Here is a 22,410-nt window from a genome sequence, read left to right as displayed (position 1 = left end):
CCCTTCCCACAGTAGATTGTGTTCGCCTGTTGGAACAGAACCGGATGTTGTACCTCTCTTAATTTTCTTTACATGTTATCCACCGATTGTATTATTATTTAGATTTGTGTTATCAATATTAATCAATGTTTTAAAAGCAGTGTTTTAAAAATAACACAACAGACTCTTCTCTATGCATGGTATAGTATTTAGTTTCGGAGAATGTAAGTCAATTTAAATCACACTAGAAACCTATGGTGTAGTCTGCATTTGAATAAGTGGGGTGTGTAGTACGTGGAATATGAGACACACGTTGGATCACATCTTCTTAACTTTAACACGGATTGTTGTAAGCAACATGAAATTAGTTACTACAGTGACTCTGCCGCTTGCTGAGGATGTTCGAGTATAGAGTGTTTCTCAAATTAAGTGGACGGCGTATATTCCGATGAGAAGAATCCATATTGAGTTACTGCAAATTTTAGATTATCTAACGAACGTATGTAAAGTATGTATACAGTATACGAAAGATAATTGATCAGTTCGAAGAAACGATGAAACCTTTGAACACATTACAAGACACGTTTCCTGCCCTTAGTGACTGAATGAAGTTACGAAAATATTTTACGAAACGGTGAATACATACATCGCGAATTCACGCCAGTTACAATTGTCCCTGTGCTTAACAAATTAAGCACTATGCCATGAAGGCGCATGGAGGAGTGGATGCATAGACCCACATTTTCGTGACCTTGGCACTAGTTGGGAGTGAGTGGTCAGCTTGACGCCCCGGCCGCCTTACTCCTGAGGAATGTTTGGATAGGAGGTTGGTTGGGCCCCAGAGCTAGCCTGGACGACATGGAGAAATAAAAATTTTTGGCCCACCGGGACTCGAACTCCGAACTCTTGGTTGTCCAGCCCGCAACCAGTCGCTATACCGACTGTACTATCCCGGCTCGATGCAAATAATAGTACTGTAATAAATGTATATGCAATGGATATATTTTATTATGATTTGAGATTAACATAATTTCTTGAAATATTGTCCGCATATTAATAGCAAGCCCTTAATTTGAGATGATAAAAGTAATCAATACTCTATGCTATCAGTAGATTTGAGTGCAGGTATGTAGTACACGACGTGAGAGGCAGCCATATTGGAATGTGGCAATGACGCATCTGTTGCTCCTAATGAGTAGCAGCCACTCCAGATGCCTCCAGTTTCTATGACGACTGTAACATCAGCTACAAACCTGAGAGGGGTATAATTGTCTTCCATATTTAAAAAAATTTAAGCGTTCTCTGCAAAGAGAAAAAACACCTTTTATGAAGTTCACGTGTGTCTGTGCGTTAATCATTGACGTAGTATCACGGTGGACACGCGATCGTGTAGTTGGCTGAGACACAATGAGACAAGCCGGAAGGTCGCGGGTTCAAGCCCCGATGAGGTTAATTTTTTCAGTTGACCTAATCCTTCCACCCTCACTCTGGCCCTGGGATCGACTTAACGTTTAACAGAAATGAGTACCAGGAATCTTCCTTGGGGTTAAAGGGCAGCCAGCGCGTAGGACTGAAAATCTTACCGCCATCTGCGATCCGATTGTCTAGAGAAAATGTGGGAGCCTCGACGTCTCACAACTCCACTGACCTTCAAGGACTCTTTCAGGGATAGCTATGCCTTGGATTTTGGAGACTTCCACTGAACGCTGTTGGGCAGGCAGAATTTTCGACCTTGTTTACTTTGGCCTTAAATAAAAATTCCCCATTATTCCAGAATATCTCTTCTGATTTTGTTGAAATTACATATGTGGATTTAGAATAAAAGTTTTGGCAAATTTAGGATTATTAACCATATTAATCCCTTAAAACGTCTATTTTCCATAAAACTGTAGACGAGCTTTTGCTTGTATTGCATAAGCCCTTCCACATATTTAGTTTCAATTTAATGCAGGAGACATTTACTGATTTTCATTTCACTTTTTCCCAGTTTCAGCGCCTCGGGCAATTTTGTGTATTACGTTATGGAATACGCTGTCTCCAGTCTTGTTTTATCAGTGCAATGTGCCATTCTCAACGTATCATTTTCGTGCAAATAAAACAATTAAATGCCCTGGAGGATATTTTTAAAATTTTGTGTGAATGTTATACCTTACAATCTCCTTTTACTTCCTGTACGTGGAAGAGTTTCTTCATAATCATGAACTTACTCTTAACCCATTTAACAGCTCGCCATGATGTTCCTGATTTGATTTCCTTAGAAAGACAAGTAAAAGTGAATCCTGAAACAAGATTTTCATCATTACATAAGACGCTCCTCACTTATATCTAAACACATTTCGAGCATGAATTTGATTTGTTTCATTCTGGTCCGTCACAATAATACTCGTATTATGAAAAAGTTAAATAGTTCCGTTCAGTGTAACTAGTTAAGATTTTATTATTTCAATTATTCATGCCCTTACATGCTTCGGTCTTCAGAGACAATCTTCAGAGGGACACCACAGTATTGATGTAAAGGTGTCCCTCTGAAGATGGTCTCTGAAGACCGAAATATGTAAGGGCATGAATAATTGAAATAATAAAATCTTAACTAGTTACACTGAACGGAACTATTTAACTTTTTCATATTTTGATCATTATTTTCAGTTCTGCCCCCAGAATAAAAGACAATTTTCCTTACCCATGCATAAAAGTTACCTAAGATATGTGAGAACCTGTAAAGGAAGACATTTCGAAAGAGCAGTATATTCATTGGACTTGAGATTGTCACGGCGATGACTATAAAGCATACTATCGTTTGTGCTGTACTGCTATATAGCAAAGTAGACGTTCACCGGCGTTTCGGAGTATCGTAGAGCATCCATCTTTAATGCTGAATAGTAGACAACAGGAAGCAGGTTGAAAGTAGAGCGAATGCAGTGCACAACGCCCCATTCTCATTTTCTGAAGCATATTTTAATATTATCCACATCTACGTGTAGGTTATTTTTGTGTTCACTTCAGGTTTTCCTCCTAAACTTTATATTCACTTCTCTTGTGAATTGAGCTGGCACAAAACATAAGACGGTGGCGAGCTCTTGTGAACATGGTAATAATCTTAAAAGTGGTTCCACAAAATTCTGGGGATTTACTTTGTGGCTCACCAACTCATGGCTTCTACAAAAGAACTCCGCTCCATGGAAGGTATGTAGCAATAATGTATTTTGGGACAGGGCGTCATTGAGTGGCTAGAGCACCCTGCAGTAGTTTTCTTCTCGGCAGTACATGTGGCATTCAGAGAGAATGAAGTTTTGTTGCATATGTACAGATGGAGGCTGGTGTATTGTTGAAATTGTGTGATAGTCATGTGTAATCCCTGGTTATAGAACAGAGCAAGAAGGCATTCTAAATATTCTTCCAAAGCTGTGTACCAACTCTCAGCTTCTAGCCAACCCAGCACGTCGACTAAACAAATTACTGTGCCCCCCCCCCACATGTGAGTGGGACAGAACCCTCATTGTTTGTGGTATGAGGTGTGGGCTGGCGAACCAAAAACGATTGGAATATTATGGCGTGACTGCGCCGGGCGTTTGTGTCGAAGCGTAAAAGAGAAAAGAGCAGACAAGGACTGGGAATGAACCAGTCGAGGCTACCACAACTTCAGGGAGAATGCTTATAGTGCCTGTAAAGTAAGTAGAGTAAAGTAAAGTAAAGCTATCCCTGTACCAGGCCGTGAAGGCCCATAGGGTTGTGACGCATTGAGGGTCCCACATTATCTAGACAATCGACTCACAGGTGGCTTCATTATTTAAAGTCCCTGTGCTCAACGAATTAAGCACTACGCCATGAAGGCCTTTGGGGGAGTGCATGTAGAGATCCATATTTTCTTGAGCTCGGCATTAGCTGGAGGTCAGTGGTCAGCTTCACGCCCCGGCCGCTTTACCCCTGGGAAAGGGCCCCCTTGCCAAGTGGGTAGGAGATTGGGTGGACCCCAGTGCCTGTCTGGACGATTTGGAGAAGGAATAATTTTTCATCCTACCGGGACTCGAACTCCGACCCCTCGGTCGTACAGACAGTAGCCAGTCGCGATACCGACTTTGCTACCCCGGCTTCTAAGTATTAATTATTTTCGTAAAAAAATATTGTTTTAGGTAACCTTTCTGTTGTCATGTTAATTTAACCCCGTCATATATCGAGTTCGCTTATCTCTCGACGAGACTCCGTGTAGTTGAAATACTGGGATACAACAGCGTTTCTGGTGTAGGTTTTGCTCCTAGTATGTCGGTTTTCCACTGGAAACAGCGGACCTAGAATTCATCCAGTGGCCCATATATCATTCAGGCGTTGCTGCATAATAGTTCATTTCTCTCTTTTGTTTTCACTGTTATCTTATTTCGTCGCCACAAAGGCGAATCAGTTACTCTAGAGTACTACATGGTCGCTTTAAGCAATGGAGGCCATTCGTTCACACGTGTTGTTAAAGTGTATACTGTCACGTGTCCGGGGTTTCGTGACGAATAATAAGGGGTTCTAGATGGGATGATTGGATATGTTGAGACTTATATTACAATCACTCTTAATTACAATCAGTTATAGCAGCTCACAATTGATGACTGCTTGAGGCATGCCCCATTCTGATGGACTGCGACCCTGTTCTCTTCCACTGTAACTGACTTGCTTCTGATTTACGAATCGGTCACTTCTTCGGCTCCCGTTGTCCGCTGGTTAGCACTCACAGCTGAACAATCAACTACTGAACTGCCTTCTGCATTCTCTTACAAATGAATGATTAATGAAATCTCAAATCTGAGTCTGAGCCTGAACCTGAGCCTGAGTCTGAGTCTTGTGTTACGACCGACGGTCAATCGTCGAGTCTGTCTTGTAATAAAACACCCGTCTGGGGCTTGACTTAAGACCAGATCTTTATTACAGTCAGACAGCTGCAGGCTTGTTGATAAGGGGCCTTCTCTCTAACGACAGGACGAATCTGTCGTTTACAATTGCTGCTGGTCCTCGCCAGTGCAGTCACACTCGTGTCCCAATCTCATGGGACTCGCGACCATATTTTACTGTCTCAGATTTGAGACTTCCTTTTTCGTCGCCTTCTTCGACTCGCAGGGTCACGGTGGAGATATTCGACCCCGCCTCCACGCGGGATAGCCACTCTAGAATCAATTACATGCTCCCCCCACCCCATTTAAAATTCTGGGTGAACCAAATAAAGATCAGCACCTCGAACTGCTCGTCTATATTCGGTGTCTATTCGTTACTGTGGAACGTGTGTCAATCTTGCAGCAACGCTTTGAGTTCTACAGCGTATCCGTTGCAACAGATACGAGATTTAGAGACCCGTTGCCTAGCAATGGACTATTCTGGCTTCCAGGCGTCATGTCGTAATATGTTATGATCATGTTTTTGTTGTCGTTAAACTGTAAACACATTTTCAGTGTTTCAGTTTTGGCTTATTACATCACATTAGTTATGAACGGGACTGCGATTGCTGTAAGACGTCAAGATAAAGTTGTCTCTGTCGAGACATATGCTGGAGTTGAGTATAGGTCCACTATTCTTAACCTCGAAACCAGTTAGAAATGTGTAGCCAGCTTCATGTCCATGCCGCTATGCACCTGGATACCCACTGGATAGGATGCTGGTTGAACCCTAGCCCCTATCTGGACGCTATGAAAAAAAAACACTGGTCCCTACTTGGAATCAAACTCCAATCCCCCAACAGTCCTGCCCGGAGTTATTCGCTGTTCAGACTGAGTAATCCCGGATCAGATTTTAGGGTACGCAATGTTTGAAACGAGGATCCCTTCTGGTTTCTCATCTCACGCTGTCTTCTCTTTCTTCTACTTTCATTTCAATAACCTGAAGTTCTCTAAAAAAAACTCCGTGGCCTATAGCCCGCAGGCAAACTATACCGACCGAGCGACCGCCACTTGTCGGCGAAGTTAGTGCCAACTTAAATGGATAGAGGATGTGGCGTGGTCAGCGGAACGGATCCCCACGGCCGTTAATCTCGGTTTTCTAGACCGGAGCCACTATTTCCTTCAAATAGCTCCTCAATTATTCTCACAAAGCTTAGTAGACCCCGTCCCGGACCAACTATTTCTCACAAAATTTGTTAGCGCCGGGAATCGAACCCGGACCTCTGTCTGTAGCCAGGAACTCTTGACCATTAGAACACAGAGGCGGTCCGAACCCTATCTTAAATTGACTTTGGAATATGATTTTATTGGAGATGGCTATGTAAAGAATAACACTATTTTGTTTCTGTTGTTACTCGGAAAATATATCAAGGATAGGAAATGAAGGGGAAACAAATTAACTTGGACCTGAATGAATCCATGTGACAATACAATTCAAATTCTGACTGTTTTTTAAAGATGTTAATTCTGTTCTTTCGTTATTGCAATGTGTGGTTGTGGGCGATATGGCAGACATTTTGGAGGTACGTGCTGCCTCCATCTTCAGAATAACACTTCTACCTTGAAACTAGAGGCAGCACGTACATCCGAAAGTTCGGAAACCTCGCCCAAAGCCATACGTTTTAATAACCCCAGAACAGAATTAACATCAGTAATTAATCATCACGAAATTTAAAATCAGTAAAAACTTCTTTGCCGATCACAGTGGCCGCGTTATCCAAGGCATGAACCATCTTCACTCACTAGAAAGCTGGGATCGTGGGTTCGAATCACACTCAGGGCATGGCTGTCTGTGTGCGTTTATTCTGTGTTTGTGTTGTCCTGTATGTAGGTAACGGCCTAGCGACTAGATGATCCCCGTCCAAGGAGTCCTACAAACTTTGTATAAGTTAAGAAACTAAGGAAAGTGGCCTCGGTCCACAAGGGCTGTAGAGCCATACATAGATGCAACCATCGTTTCTCGGTCTTTTCTCTGATTTCGAAAATTGAGGTGACATCTTTCTTCATAAATGTCCGTTGACTTTCTGCGGAATACACGGTGTTATATATCTCAGAAGATGGAACAGCTCTCAAAATCCACTGTAAGGACCATAAATGCTAATTATCTTGTTATCATTTCAATAAACTCCTATCATATATGCACATATATACATATTTGTGTGTGTATTTCGAAAGTCTTCTAGCCCGTTTGAATTGTCACACCTGATCAGACATGCAGTATTCGCCACTTTTTATTCACTTTAATCATTTCTAACTTTTTTTTTTTTCCTTGGCACTACAGCCCCAGTGGGCTTAGGCCTACCTCCATGAACTTCTCCGTTCACTTCGGGTTTTCTAGATCTTACACATACGGTAGGACTCCTTGGGCGGGTGATCAGCTGGTCGCAAGGCCTCTACCTGTACACAAACACAGAAAAACGCACACAAACATCCATGCCCTGAGTGGGATTCGAACACACGATCCCGGCTTCCGAGCGAGCGAAGACAGTGCAGGCCTTAGACTGCCCGGCTACCGTGACCGGCTTCTAAATCTTATTGCTTCCCTATATGGACGGTTCATGCTCTTGTACATCGTCGCTATGTTTCAACACCTGGAAACAGAAAATTGTAGGTTGTGCAGTGCGGGATCGGCACCACTTAGGAGCTTGTTAGGCAACTCGTTAACCTAAAGGAGATCCCATGTCTCGCAATTGATGCTCTGTCTACAGCATTTCTCAATTTTGGTTAAGGTAGATAGGACTAATTCGTATCCATATAATTATTGTACTACGTTAGGTAGGTAATACTTACTGTATGCATTTATTCCTAAGCTGCTCCCCTCCTGTAATGCTTGGAACAACCTCTCTTTCGCCTCTGGGTACATGCTCTGTAATCCCCTCGTTACGGCTGCTAGTTTCTTATCTCACTTTAACTTTCTGAATACCCTTCACACATTGAATCCGCCTCCACGTATAACGACTGGTCTGTTATCTGTGTCCCTGTCTTCAGCTGTGACCTGGACGGCGCGGTTCGATTTCTGTAAGAACCTCTTCGCTTCTAATCTTTTATATCCTCCCAGACACTCTGCTTGACTATTACTTAGGTCCGTAGAACATTTCTTTGCCTGCAATAAACATTATCTAACACGTAGGATTTCCCTTAATATATATACACGCAGTCTTCGGAGATGAACCTCACAGATTATTGATCGAATCAACCTTCAGCCAATGTTTTCATGTAAATTCAACGACGTGCTTCAGTAGCACAGAACCATCATCAGATATACAGAGTGTCCCGGGTAGAAAGCCCGATATACTGGGAGGTCATAGTACCGGTCATTTTAAGCAAGAAAATGTGTATATATATTTATCCTATTCCGAACTGTTACCGAGGTAGGGCTATTTCACTCTACAGTTTCGAAATTCTTGACAAGAAAGATATAATACGTTCTGTCTCTAATACCGGTATTAATGTTCAAGTGACATAGGTGGTTCAGTTTACCTAGTACAATATATTTTCGAAAATTCCACCGTCAATATCAATGCACTTGCAACTCGTGGACAGCATACATCTTGGAACATAGAGCATATCAGCTTATCAGCATATTTGACATTTATGAAAATGTGCGGCATTCTTAACGGTACTCTTACAAATATTATCCAAGACTCCGATTTCTCTGTTATATCTCACCCAATATTACAGTAATTAATTACATATTTATTATTAGTAAATATTCAGAAACTCCTTTATATTCACAATTCTTTGTGAAATATTGATTGTGTGTTAGGTGTGACGGACAATCAGCTTAAATATTTTGAGAAACAAATAATTATTTCCAATTAAATCAATATAATAGTGAAGAAATATGTGTGGAACTGCCTCTGGATCACCAAGAACAGTAAATTCACGACACAAAACCTGCTGTTATATTGCTACATGCAAGTGGGTGCCATAGAATGGCTGCTGCATAATCAAAATGCTGCTGCAATGGTCGACACAAAACTCCACAGCACCTGTGCCCAACAGTAAATCAGCAACGGAATGCTTTTCCAACCACATCACATCAAAGCCAGCCAACTTGCTAGATACTTGTCCCAACAACGATACAAAATTGACAAGATACCCTCTCAACAGGGTACACAGATGTGTTGTAAAATTTATGATCTTCACTACGATGATACTGTGAGGTCGAGGAAGACTTTCTTTTATAAAAAGAATATAGATTCCGGCGAGATTCAAGCTGTATGAAGCCTTACCCACATCAATGTATTTTCTCTTCAGTTTCTCCGTGAAACTTTCTTCTGCTTTCTAACTGAGACGATTAAGACAGGAATAGAAGCTTCTTCTGGAATATTTATTCTGAAAGTCGCGAATTCGATGCATGTACAAAAAGATGTGTAATGTTACCTGAATTAAATATTTATATCAGAGAGTGGGAAACATTGAGCCACATGGTTAATGAAAGAGTAACTCTGCGTGTACATGTTAGGAAGGATAGTGTGGTAATGATACGTACGTCTTCCTAGATATTTCAGGTGTTCTTGAAAATATACTATTCAAAATGCACTTAACATTATGTATTTATATTTAATTGCATTTTATTTTTGCAATTCTAAAATTATAAATAATATACTAGTGCTGAGGTGAAGGAAATGTGGAACTATGCAGTAGCGCAGTCGGTACAGTGACTGGATACTGGGTAGACGACCGAGAGGTCGGAGTTTGAGTTCCGGTAGGGTCAAGAATATTCACTTTTCCATGTCGTCCAGACCGGCTCTAGGGTCCACCAAACCTCCTATTCAATGAGTACTGGGGTCTCTTTCTTCGGAGGTAAAGCGGCAAGGGAGTGAAGCTGATGACTCACCTCCAACTTGTGCCGAGGTCAAGAAAACGTGGATCTATACATACACTCCCCCATACGCCTTCATGATGCAGTGCTTAATTAGTTCAGCACAGAGACAAATTTACTTTTACTAGGTAAAATTATTTTTTAGGGTAGACGTTTTTATTTATTTTTTGCTTGGTTTTTGTTTTTGTTTCTGTATTTCGTTTGCGTATCGCCAATAAAGTACTTCTCTCTTACGCTGTTTTATACACTGCAAAAAATTACTGATCCTATCATCACATTTCTTAGCACGTATGCTCTAAAGTTTTGCATATCCCAATTTCTTGTTCGAGAAATGGAAGGGGAAATGAAATATTTCGCTCAGGATTTTGTTGCTACATAAAATAGATTTCGATTAACTAAACCGGACAAATACATGCACGCAGAAAAAGCAGTAGATAAATACGAATTCAGGATGAGTAGGTTTAGGGTACAAAAGCGAAACAAATGATACGAAATGCAGATACCCCGATAAAACTCCTTAACAGAGACGGATTCAACACCTGTCACATGTATCTTCCCACCAAGTCCTGGGATTGGAATTTATAGTAGAAAGTGCTCACAAAATCCTCTTCTCTCGCGAACGATCTGATTCAACAACGTTCGCAGCTCGCCGGCCGTCTCAGCCTACAATGTGCTTGGTTTAGTGCTCGCATCAGTAACGGTACCGCTCTGCTCCGTTTGTATCTGCTCCCGTAAAGCAGACACTGACGGCCAGTGGCGGATTTGATACTCCTTTCTTTCTCCTGTAAATTGCTTCGTTCCTTATTTCTGTGCTTGTGCTTCGACTGATTCCATGAAGAATACGTATTTTTTCTTCTGATGGCTATTTATTTATTTAGTTTTTAAAAAATAATTATAAGTTATGAATATGTCTGTAGGTTGAATGCAAGATAACTACGGAGTATAATATAATAGAAAAGGTAAAGGTTTCCTTGTGCTCAACGAACTAAGCACTACGCCATGAAGGCGTATGGGGGAGTGGATTTATGGATCCACATTTTCTTGACCTCGGCACTAGTTGGAGGTGAGTCGTCAGCTTCACGCCCCTGCCACTTTAACCCAGGAGAAAGAGCCTCCAGTACCCTTTGGATAGGAAGTTGGGTGGAACACAGAGCCGGCCTGGACGATTTGTAGAAGAGAAAAATTTTGACTCTACCGGTACTCGAACTCCGACCCCTCAGTCATCTAGTCTGTAGCCAGTAGCTATACCGGCTAGGCTATCCCGGTTCCTCATAATATAATATAATATCATATCAATGTGATTAATTTTATATTAAGTTGATTCAATATATCTGAAATTTTAGTATTTTTCTACTTGGTTGAATGTTCGTAATTCGTTGGATGCTTAAATCATATTTTCTCATATTTTATGTATTTTAAACTAATTAACTTGGCATCTCCATAAAGGCCAGTCCCGCCTAAAGAGCCACTAGTCTTTGGCTACTCAAGATTATCCCAATATTCTAGGGAACACGCTTCATTACCATGTTAATAAGGGCCCGCTGCTGGTCTCTCTCCTGAGTCAAATGAATCCAGTCCATAACGCCCTACCCCATTTCTCTAAGATCCATTTTAATGTTATCCTCCAACCCACGTTTATGTCTTCTTAGTGGTCTCTTTACTTCTGGTTTTCGCATAAAATTTCCCATATCGATTCCTAATCTCCCCCATGCGTACTACAGACCCTGCCCATATCTTCCTCCTTGACTTGTCCATTCTAATTACAAGTACAAGTTATGAAGCTCCGCATTATGTAGTTTTCTCCGACCTTCTGTCACTTCATCTCTCTCCAGAATACCTACCGAGTCACTATATGTGTCGCAGTGCAGTCTGGTAGATGATTAGAGGAAACACTGCCTCCCTCATCAGAACAGAATAGTGAGCCGAGATTGGAAGAATTGGTACGAATACGCCTGTATTGAGAGGGGTGACCGGTATAGAGTCCTTGAGCGAACCACACTATTTTACCCAAAGTTCTCTATTTTTAAAAAATAAAAGAGGCTTAAGAGATCACCTTACTCTCTTTGTGTCTGTGAGTCTTTGATTTTTCCCCGTATAATCCTTTTAATGCAATCTGACATGATGCCTGGAAGCCGGAATAGTGAAGCCAGGAGAGAAGTCCGTTGTTAGGCATCGGCTCGGTAAAATTCTTCCCGCGGCAACGAGTTCACAAGCAACATTAGAAGAATAGTTGGGCCCGCGCCGGAACAAAAGAAAGCAAGAGATTAGTTCTTCCAAAAATTTCTTGTTTCCTTTTCGGCTTACTTCTCATCGCTCAAAATGAAAGCAGCACTTTCATTATTCAACATCAGTAAAAATCTACCACATTACACTTCTTCACAACCCAGGAGGCATTAACCTTCATACTCGTCTCCCATCCCGGATGATTATTGTGGCATGTGGACTCGCTGTTAGCAAACGATCGCGAAAGAAGCAGCTATACAATAGACCTTGCTAAGTAACGGCTTCTCAAACAAGCATGTTTCCATGGCAGTAATTTCGCAGAAATAATGGAACAGTGTTTTCTGTGCGGTCCGTGCCGAGATGTTATATGCAAGAGAGTGAGTGTCAGTTGAGTTAGCTGGTTGTTGAGTGACTGTATTAGTCATTTAGCGAATTAGTCTGAGGTCCGTTGCGGTTCAGTCGTGATCTCTTGCTGTGAAATTCTGGTAGCTGAAGCTGGGGATAGTTCGGTAAGCCAGAGGACGGGGAAAACCCGCCATTGGAAGCCGCTACCAAAGACATGACTGTGGACAACAGTGTCTGTAACATTGATCTGTCACTCTCTGTATCAAAGAGTCCAATAAATTCGATCATCAAAGCAAAACCCGTTTATAGTCAGTGCTGCGCCTGACAACATTTTCACCGTTAGAGTTGTGCTGTTGGAGATTTTCATGTTGAATTATTTATAATAGGACAAATATTTTTTAATTTAATTTCTCCTTGAATTTTATAATAAGCCGCCTGAATGTTATTTAAACATTCTCTACGTTTATAGTAAAATTGTAATATTATTTATTATAACATTTTCGTTAATAGAATTTATTTGAATTTAGTTTATATTTTGTGTTTATCTTAACATAATAATATCTCACACATTATTACAAAAATTTAATGGGAAACTTCTGATTACATATAAACATTTGACACATGACCACATAAGCACATAAGTACACCCATATATCGTCATAATTTCCTTGCACACGTTTTAGTTTGCATGAATTTGGATCCTCGTATGCCCATGATGGAAACAGTTATGTAAGGGGTACATCAAGGCATAGTTAGTAGAGCTATATTAATATGCTTCACAATTTACACTCTATAGGAGAAACAGAACATAAATTATTCTAGATTTTTCTGACGATGTACATCACTCAGAGTTACTAGGTTACAAATTTCTAGCTCCATTTTTATCACAGTTCCACGAATGGTGTGTTTTATCACAGTTTTTTTAAATATTTTCCTGTTATCTATCTTCGACATAGCCTGGCCTCAAGTATTTAAATTGCTGTATTGAATTTGACATGGGTTTCCCAGTAGATGAGGTTAGCTCCCCTCACCTGAGGATGGAAACATCCAGTTTCCGAAACGTTGTGATTTCTAGTTTCTAGAATACCGAGCGATGAGCCAAGTCCAACAACTCAGTAAATGTGTAAGAAATTTCCGTAAGAAAAGGGAATTTTGAATAAATACCAAGAGCAAGTTTATTTCTGAATTGAGGTTTATTTTTTGAGAGATAATGAGCACATTCAAACAATTTCAATTTGAGAATCTTAGATACTGCCGATTACCCGAGACCTTCTGTTATTAAGGTTTTTAGCGACTTCCTGAGACACATTTGAAGTGCTCCCCACGCATCACTCGTGAGGTATTTGGGAACGAGGCCTGTCGCTAACTGACCTGGCCTACTTCAGTTTTCTCATCCAATTGGAAATAAAGTTCTAATGGAGTGCAACTTTTCTGTAATGAGCGTAGAAGTTTCTTCACACAGCTGTTAATGATTTCAGCACTGCCGCCTAAAACTAAAAGTTACTTTTTCTTCTACAAGTGCCATTTAAGGTTAGTTATGGGTCCTTAGGAAACATGAAAGTAACTTACTGTACTCTCATTGTGCCCTACATAAGAATGAAGTGTGTTTTAACGGCATTAAGGTTAAGGGCCCTTCAAAACTGAAACGTTAATATCTCATTAAATCATCTTTATATATCGTGTGAATGTCCACCGTCCTTACCTAAATATCAATTATAATATGTTCCAAGGTGAAGATGAAGTTGTACATTTGCTTAATTAAAAACCACGCCATGAAGACGTATGGGGGAGAGGAGGTATAGTTCCATCATTCTTTACATCTGCAGTAGGTGAAGGTGAGTATTCAACTTCACGCCCCAGAACCGATTTGCATGCTGTGGAGAAAGACCCTTTCCCCTGCCTGAAGTTGAACCCCAGTTTCTGGGCCGTCACGACCCCAAGCCGCTGTTGTATCAAATGAGGTATCCCAGATAGTTCTATGTTCCAAGAACTATAACTATATTTAGCAGTTGCAGAAGCAAATATATACTCTAATATATTAAAATAAATGCATTCCACTTTACAGTGTGGTGTCTCTGGTGATTTCACTTGGCCACATTTTACCTTGATATAATTTTGAACTTCTAAGCATAATTAAATTTCAGTTTCATTTATTTTCCCTTACATTACATAGATCCGTATCTACAAACAACGTTTTAAATGACATCTTCCAAGGATTTTCTTCTTCATGAATTTATTTACTACTATTTATATAAATGCATAACATTTATGAAGCCGTTACACAGTTTATACACACATGATGAAAATATTGAACTCAGAAAGGAAAGGCTTGGTATCTACTATCATTTCCAAGCGGACAACAATTTTGGTAAAATATTCCAAGTCAGTAATCAACGTTGTCAATAATAGTCCATGAATTGTGCAGTGTCAGATGAAAGGACAGCGAAGGATGCGACTTTTGTTAAGATGCTTCTCTGCATTCCCGTGGAGAGACTGAGAAAACTCCAAAAAATTCTTCCTCAGAATTACATGAATGAAGGACAGTATTCAATCCCAATACCACTAGAAACTCTAGACTAGATTCGAAAGTGTTCTGACGATGGCGTATAACAATCAGAATTAATGGGATTTTTTTCGTCCATCGTACGCGATTCCAAAAAACTACCAAGTTTGTAGAATATAGTCTGATGCACATATTTCGATACCATTTCATGAGAGTTATTCTCCTGATGTAGACTGCCGCTGTGGTCTAATGGTCAGAGTTCCTGGCTACAGATCCATAGGTCCCGGGTTCGATTTCCGGCGATTACAATATTTTCTGAGAAGTAGTGTATCTGGAACGGGGTTCACTCAGCGACGTGAGGATAATTAAGCAGCTATTTTAAGGAAATAGCAGCTCCGATCTAGAAAAACAAATTAACGGCCGTGGGGTTTCGTTGCGCTGACCGCGCGACATTTTCTATCTGCTAAATTTTGCACTAACTTGGCCGACAAACGGTGGTCGCTCGGTCGGTATAGTTCGCTTGCGGACTGAAACCACGGAGTTTGTTTTTTTTTTCTCCTGATGTTCAGCGTTTTATACCGAAATTTTTTACGAAATTGTCACAGAACATAACATTTGCCGCACTTTCACTCGAATTTAATATAAAAATGAAAGTTCCTTTAAATGTCTTTTCTTGATACATAGCACCCGACTATCTTTGTCAGCGTGGATTAAGCTCCGAGGTCATAATTTTAATCGTTTACTAAGTCGACAACCGAAACCCCTCCGTGCGATAGCGAAGTGTTCATGTAGAGGCTGATTTAGTTGTTCCGAAACCTTTGTGTGCCAAGAACGTTCTAGCCTGAAAGGGTTCCATTCTGTAGAGTAGTCCTGTGTTCATGCATTCTTTGCGACCCGCCATACGCTGCGGATCTGCATACAATGCAATTCTTCACGGTAACTATACCTCCTGTAAATTGTGGACCATTACTTTACCAGCTTGTTGTACAGACGTGCTGGGCGATAAACCACATTCTGAGCTGTCTTCACGGATTCCAAGTCTTGGGCCACAGGAATTCAGCCATCGAACTAGCAGAAAATACAGGTTCTACACTCTGAAGTCATAATACGAATCGGTTCTATACTCGCAACTTTCAGCAGTGTCCCGTCTCTCTCTAGCAATAGTTAAAATAAATACTAACAAAAATTTCAGGAAAGAGGTAATCGCCCAATTTCCTTCCATAACGTAGCATAATAGTAAATTGCTGCTGACCTCGCTGATACAATCGTTCTTGTTATCGGCCCCTTAGGGACCCATGATCAAAACTGCTTTCTGTGAGAGAGAGAGAGAGAGAGAGAGAGAGAAGAAGAAGTTGTGGTCGTAGTGAGAGACACTACATTGGGGGCGGGGNAGAGATCATACGAGGAGACGTTGGGGCCGGACAGATACGGGTGGGGGGGGGGGGGGAAGAAACTATATCTCCGAATTTGAAGGTCCCCAGGCAGTGCCCGCTTGTCCTTCTAAACTGCTTTCTCTATGCATTGAAGAGAAACTGCTTTCTCTTCAATGCATATCGAGTATTTGATACGAAACGGACCGCAGAGAAAACACCGCACGTATGTTCGTTATCAAGACGAGCGTTTTAAAGAGCTGTTTTCTAGCATCGGCCCTATCTTCTGTCTCTACAATGACGGCTTTAATGTACTGCTGGGGTGAGGGAACACAGACAGCAAAGTGATCTCATAAGCTTCTTTTGTTTTTTATTCAGAATAAGGAACTCAGACTAAAAATGGTAAGAAGGTAAAGCTATCCCTGTAACAGGCCATGGAGGCCCATATGGTTGTGAGACGTCGAGACTCCCACATTTTCTACACAGTCGGCTCACAGATGGCGGTAGGTCAGCAACACGCACCGGAAGCCCTTTACCGCCCAGGAAGATTCCTGGTACTCATTTCTGTTAGAGGCTGAGTCGACCGAAGGCCATAGTGCGGCTGGAAGGATTAGGTCAATTGAAAAATCCAATGACTTGATCGGGAATTGAACCCGCGACCTTCCGGCTTGTAGCATAGTGCTTCAATCAACTACGCCACCGCGTATAGTTGAAAGGCTAATTCCATAAATGCCTTTCATGCTATTTTCCAAATTTCTTGGCCCTGTCGATAATTCATTGTTTCAATATTCTACTTAAGTAGTACCATAATTATATAGTGAATAGGCTAGGGCTAGATGATAGGGATTCGATTCCCGTCTGCGGTTTCCAGACCGGCACTGGAGCCCACCCGGAATCCTATCTGAAGAGTACCGGGGGTAAAGCAGCCCGGGCCTGAAGTGGGTCACTTATCTCCATTTAGTGACTAGGTCAAGAATTGTGGAACTCTACCTCCCCTCCCCTGTACGTCTTCATAGTGTGGTGCTTAATTAATTAAAGAGAGGAACAACTTTGCCCAGCAAGGCACTGAATGCTATTTTTGTTTTACACAGAACATACACAAATGATTCACATTTTTCTGCTGCATATTAGATCAATGAAGAATGAAGGAAATAATTTTCACTTCATGCATCCTGTTGTGTTACAATATACAACTTCTTTATTAACCGTCACAACACAACAAATATCAAGGCCAGTGCCCAGCTACGGCTCTGCTACATGTTTCGGCTATCAATAGCCATCATCACACAAAAACATGGTTAACATATATACACCACTGATCTGCAGTACTATTAAACTGGATACAATACTATTAAACATATAAAACACTTGACGTAAAAATACAACAAATCAGATTATATAAAAAAGAGAAGTTATAGTATAAAACAAGAATAAAATTTTAATTGATATTTTATAACATCGAATCAGTCATTGGTTTTGAATTTTCGTACGTTCGCATGGACAAATTACGTAGAATATTCTATATTTTTTTCTTTTTGTATACAATATTTTATAGGAGGCTCGTGATGTAAATGTAATAAATTAATGTTAATGGTTTAGTCGGTGTCTCATCTTAAAAAGTGTTGTCCGTACTATAGGGAATGTTTACACACGTAAGCCTCAGTGTGTTACATCTTCGCTACTCGTTACTCCTTTACTTTGTTCACTGGTCGTTGGTATATCACGGCTGCTAAACCTGGAGGTGTTTGCATCCTCACTGAATGACGAATGGTTGGTAATTCAACATTCTACTACAACTTATGGCCTCCTAGCCATCACTAGACTACTCACTGGCATTCACTGACTCTCACTTGCTAACGTTTTCCGACAACCCTCTCTGTATAGCCTCTGTACGGACCGCATAGAAAACATCCTTTCCAACAATCACATCAATTGTTGCGCACATATTCGTTCCCGCGAAAGATGTGTATTGAGATCTTACTTAGCAGCAGCCGAAGTTTCAGTAATTTCATTATTCTAATTTAAGCTTAGAATTAACGAATGCTAAAGGCCACTGGGATGCAACCAGTTTTCAAAGTGTTTCCCCATGATGGTAAGGGCCGTCTAAAGGTAAAGTCATGTAATATATTACAGCGGTAATGCTGTAGATTCGGATTCAAGTTGTCCACATTCAAATCCCGGCCTGGATGTCCTGAATATAGCGCTGCCTATTTCAGTAGTAAAAATCATGATGAATATGAACATATTATGAGTAAGAGTCGAATCTTTGACACGAGATTAATTCCCTGTGTTTCTCTGTCTGAGATGTTTTAACGAAAAAATATTATTGAAGATATTTATATTATTATAAAGTGTTTACTTGGCGGTTGCATTGGCCGTGCGGTCTAAGACATGACATATCTACGATCGCTCGAACATTGGGATAGTGGGTTCGATTCCTAGTCGAGGCATGAATGTCTGTGTGAATTTATTCTGTGTTTATGTCGTTCTGTGTGTAGGTAGCGGCCTTGCTACGTGCTGATCCCCCGTCTAAGGTGTCAGACCGACTGTACAGAGGATTAAGAATCTGAAAAGGGTGCCAAGGTCCAACAGAGGACTGTAGAGACATATATAGATAATACAGGCAGACAGGCATGCAGGCAAACTATTCACTTCAGCCAGTAAAATATATGGCCATGAGGAGGGAAAAAAAGAGTTTCGATTCCCGGCGGGAGCAATAACTTTCCCATTTGTTATCGCGTCCACACCGGCTTGAGGACCCACGGAGTCTGTAAGCGAGTATAGAAATTTCCTGCCTTTTATGAACTCCAAAGGTTAAGTACGGCTTCCTTAAGAATCTGCCACTGTTTCCTTCCTGAGCCAGATTAATTCAGTCCACATTTTCATGTTCTATATATAAACGTCTCTTTTAGTATTATGCTTGACGTTCATATTAGTACCTTCCTTTATAAATTGGTTTTGAAGTTTATTTATTGTATATTTACTGCAAAATATTCATAGTTTTTATGCATTTGCCAGTTGGTGACTGCGTTTTCCTATTGAAATAGGGTTGTTTGCATAGAGCTCGACGTGAAAATATCCGACATTATATGTATTCGTTATTATAAAACAAAAACAAGTAGTTAAACAAAACCAACTCCTAATACACTTTGTACGATTTATTATTTTTCAGAACATAGAGAATTCATTACTTGACACACGATCAACAGTTTTAGAATTTCATCGCAGTTTGAAATTAATGCAGAAGTTGTCTAGACTGTCAAATAATCATTTATGGCAACACTGTACACATCCATATAGCGGGGACATTGTACGTTGCTGTGTTGGTATATGGTTTAGCATTGAAGTGAAACGTACAGCTGGTAAAGGTTAGGTTTTCATGTCAAATTTCTGCGTGTCATTTACAGTGTCTGTTTTTAGTCAGACGATGTGTTACTGTGTAATTGCTCGCTACAGCACCTATCCGAAATAGTGTTCGAGTTGTAAACTGAACGCTGCACTGCACATGAATATTAATAACGGTTTTCTCGCAGTAGTGCAAATGTGAGGTAAGCGCTGGGATCAGTGTTTTAATGCTCGTGTGCAAGGAAAGCCGAATCTAACCTTCCACCCTTGCATGCGTGCATCTCAGTGATAAGGTGAACATGGCGTTGGAATCATATCTACAGACTGACATTGCCAGACTACAATGTAAACCACAAATGCAACGGAATGTATCTGCTTTACAGTTAAATTAATGACGTACACATTACTTATGAATGAGGTCGTAAAAATACTAGATATATTTACATAAGTTAATTGAAATATAACTTCGTGTGGAATTAAATATTTTATTATTATTAATATATCCTCTGTGGTCTAGTGGTCAGCGTTCCTGGCTACAGACAGGGGCCTCGGGTTCGATTCCCGGCGCTACCAGATTTTCTGAGAAGTAGTGGGTCTGGAAGGGGGTCCACTCAGCCTCGTAAGGATAATCGAGGAGCTATTGCAAGGAAATAGCGGCTCCGGTCTAGAAAACCGAAATTAATGGCCGTGAGGTTTTGTTGCTCCGACCACAAGGCATTCTCTATCCGTTAAAGTTGGCACTAACTTCGCCGACAAGCGGCGATCGCTCGGTAGGTATAGTTCGTTTGCGGACTCAAGCCACGAGGTTCGTTTTTTTTTTGTATTATTAGTATCATTATTTTATAACGGTACTTCTTAGGTATTAAAGTACTGACTGTATTGAATATGAAAATACATTTTTTCCGTCGCATAATTATCGGCATTATTGCATTTATTGAAATTTTTGTTTCCTAAATGACACAAGTTGAATTGAATTGTATTTTCTTTGTTTTGCTAGTTTCTTTTGCTCATACTCCACATCTAATTGGCCTTTTGGATATTAAGTAAAACTTAAATAAAGCAAAGTAAAGTAAAGGTTTGTGAGATGTTGAGGTTCCCACATTTTCTAAACAATCGGCTCATAGATGGCGGTAAGGTTGTCAGCCTTACACCCCGGCCGCCCTTTACCCCCAAGTATATTCCTGGTACTCATTTCTGTTAGAGGCTGACTCAACCCCAGGGCCATAGTGCGGCTGGAAGGATTAGGTAAATCTAAAAAATCCACCTCATCGGGATTCGATACGGCGACCTTCCGGCTTGTAGCATAGTGCCTCAGCCAACTACGCTACCGCGTGCCCCCTTTTGGATATTAAGTAAGTAAATAAATAGTTCTATTATTAGTAGTAATATTATGGTCTTGGGATCGACTCAGCCTCCAACAGAAATGAGTACAAGGAATCTCCTTGGGGGTAAAAGGCGGCCGGGGCATAAGACTAACAATCTTACCGCCATCTGTGAGTCGATTTTCTGGAGAAAATGTAGGAGTCTCGACGTCTCACAACCCTATTGGCCTTCACGTCCTGTTACAGGCATAACTTTACCTTCTTCGTCTTATTATTATTATTATTATTATTATTATTATTATTATTATTATTATTAGTAGTAGTAGTAGTAGTAGTAGTAGTAGTAGTAGTAGTAGTAGTAGTAGTAGTAGTAGTAGTAGTAGTAGTAGTAGTAGTAGTAGTAGTAGTAGTAGTAGTAGTAGTAGTAGTAGTAGTAGTAGTAGTAGTAGTAGTAGTAGTAGTAGTAGTAGTAGTAGTAGTAGTAGTAGTAGTAGTAGTAGTAGTAGTAGTAGTAGTAGTAGTAGTAGTAGTAGTAGTAGTAGTAGTAGTAGTAGTAGTAGTAGTAGTAGTAGTAGTAGTAGTAGTAGTAGTAGTAGTAGTAGTAGTAGTAGTAGTAGTAGTAGTAGTAGTAGTAGTAGTAGTAGTAGTAGTAGTAGTAGTAGTAGTAGTAGTAGTAGTAGTAGTAGTAGTAGTAGTAGTAGTAGTAGTAGTAGTAGTAGTAGTAGTAGTAGTAGTAGTAGTAGTAGTAGTAGTAGTAGTAGTAGTAGTAGTAGTGTTCGTTTGTAATCTTTTTGCTGATTTTTCTACGTACTCATGATAACTTTTTAATTGTCCTCTGGGCTCTTTAAATTTGCACGTTACTAAAGAGGATTATTATTACTATAATTATAGACGATTTTAAAAAATTCGAATGCCTTTGCCGATTTTTTCTTATCATAAGCTAGTTAAAGCTACTGTTATGTCTGACAGACTTAGATGGTTGAAGTAGAATGATGAAAATTTGAAATCGCAACCGAAGCAATTCTCGAAATATGTGGCCTCGTTTAGGAACAGAAATGCTATTTCTGTCCAGCCTGAGGTTGATGGTAAGCATCTAATCTTGTGATGTTACTGATGAATTATCAAAGAATTTTCAGCCAGTGTACTGCAATCCTTGTCCTGTTGTCTTCCCGGCCATTTTGTCATATTCTGAATTTTTTCCTTAGCTCCTCTTTATGATTCGGATGTTTTCGAGGCTATTAAGCATCTGAGACCGCATAAATCTGCTGTAGCTGATGATATCCCTAGCTTCGTTATTAAGAGTTGTACTGATATCCAAACATATTTATGACCCAGGGTATTTTCATACTCTGTGGAAGAAAGCAGCAATTGTTCCTGTTCTCAAGGAAGGCAACAGTGTCTCTGTTAGCAAACATAGACCAATAATAATTTTTCCAAACTATTTGAATTTGTTACTCGTGATCACATTTCGCATTATCTAAAGTTTGAAATTAGCCCTTATCTGCACAGCTCCCTAAATCTAAATCTGCAGTCACCAATTTGGGAACTTATGTCGATTTTATTCGTGTTTCCTCTTTAGTCGGCT

This window comes from Cryptotermes secundus, unplaced genomic scaffold, assembly GCF_002891405.2.
Source record: "Cryptotermes secundus unplaced genomic scaffold, Csec_1.0 scaffold1058, whole genome shotgun sequence".
Classification (NCBI taxonomy): Eukaryota; Metazoa; Arthropoda; class Insecta; order Blattodea; family Kalotermitidae; genus Cryptotermes; species Cryptotermes secundus.
This window is presented reverse-complemented; position numbering follows the sequence as displayed.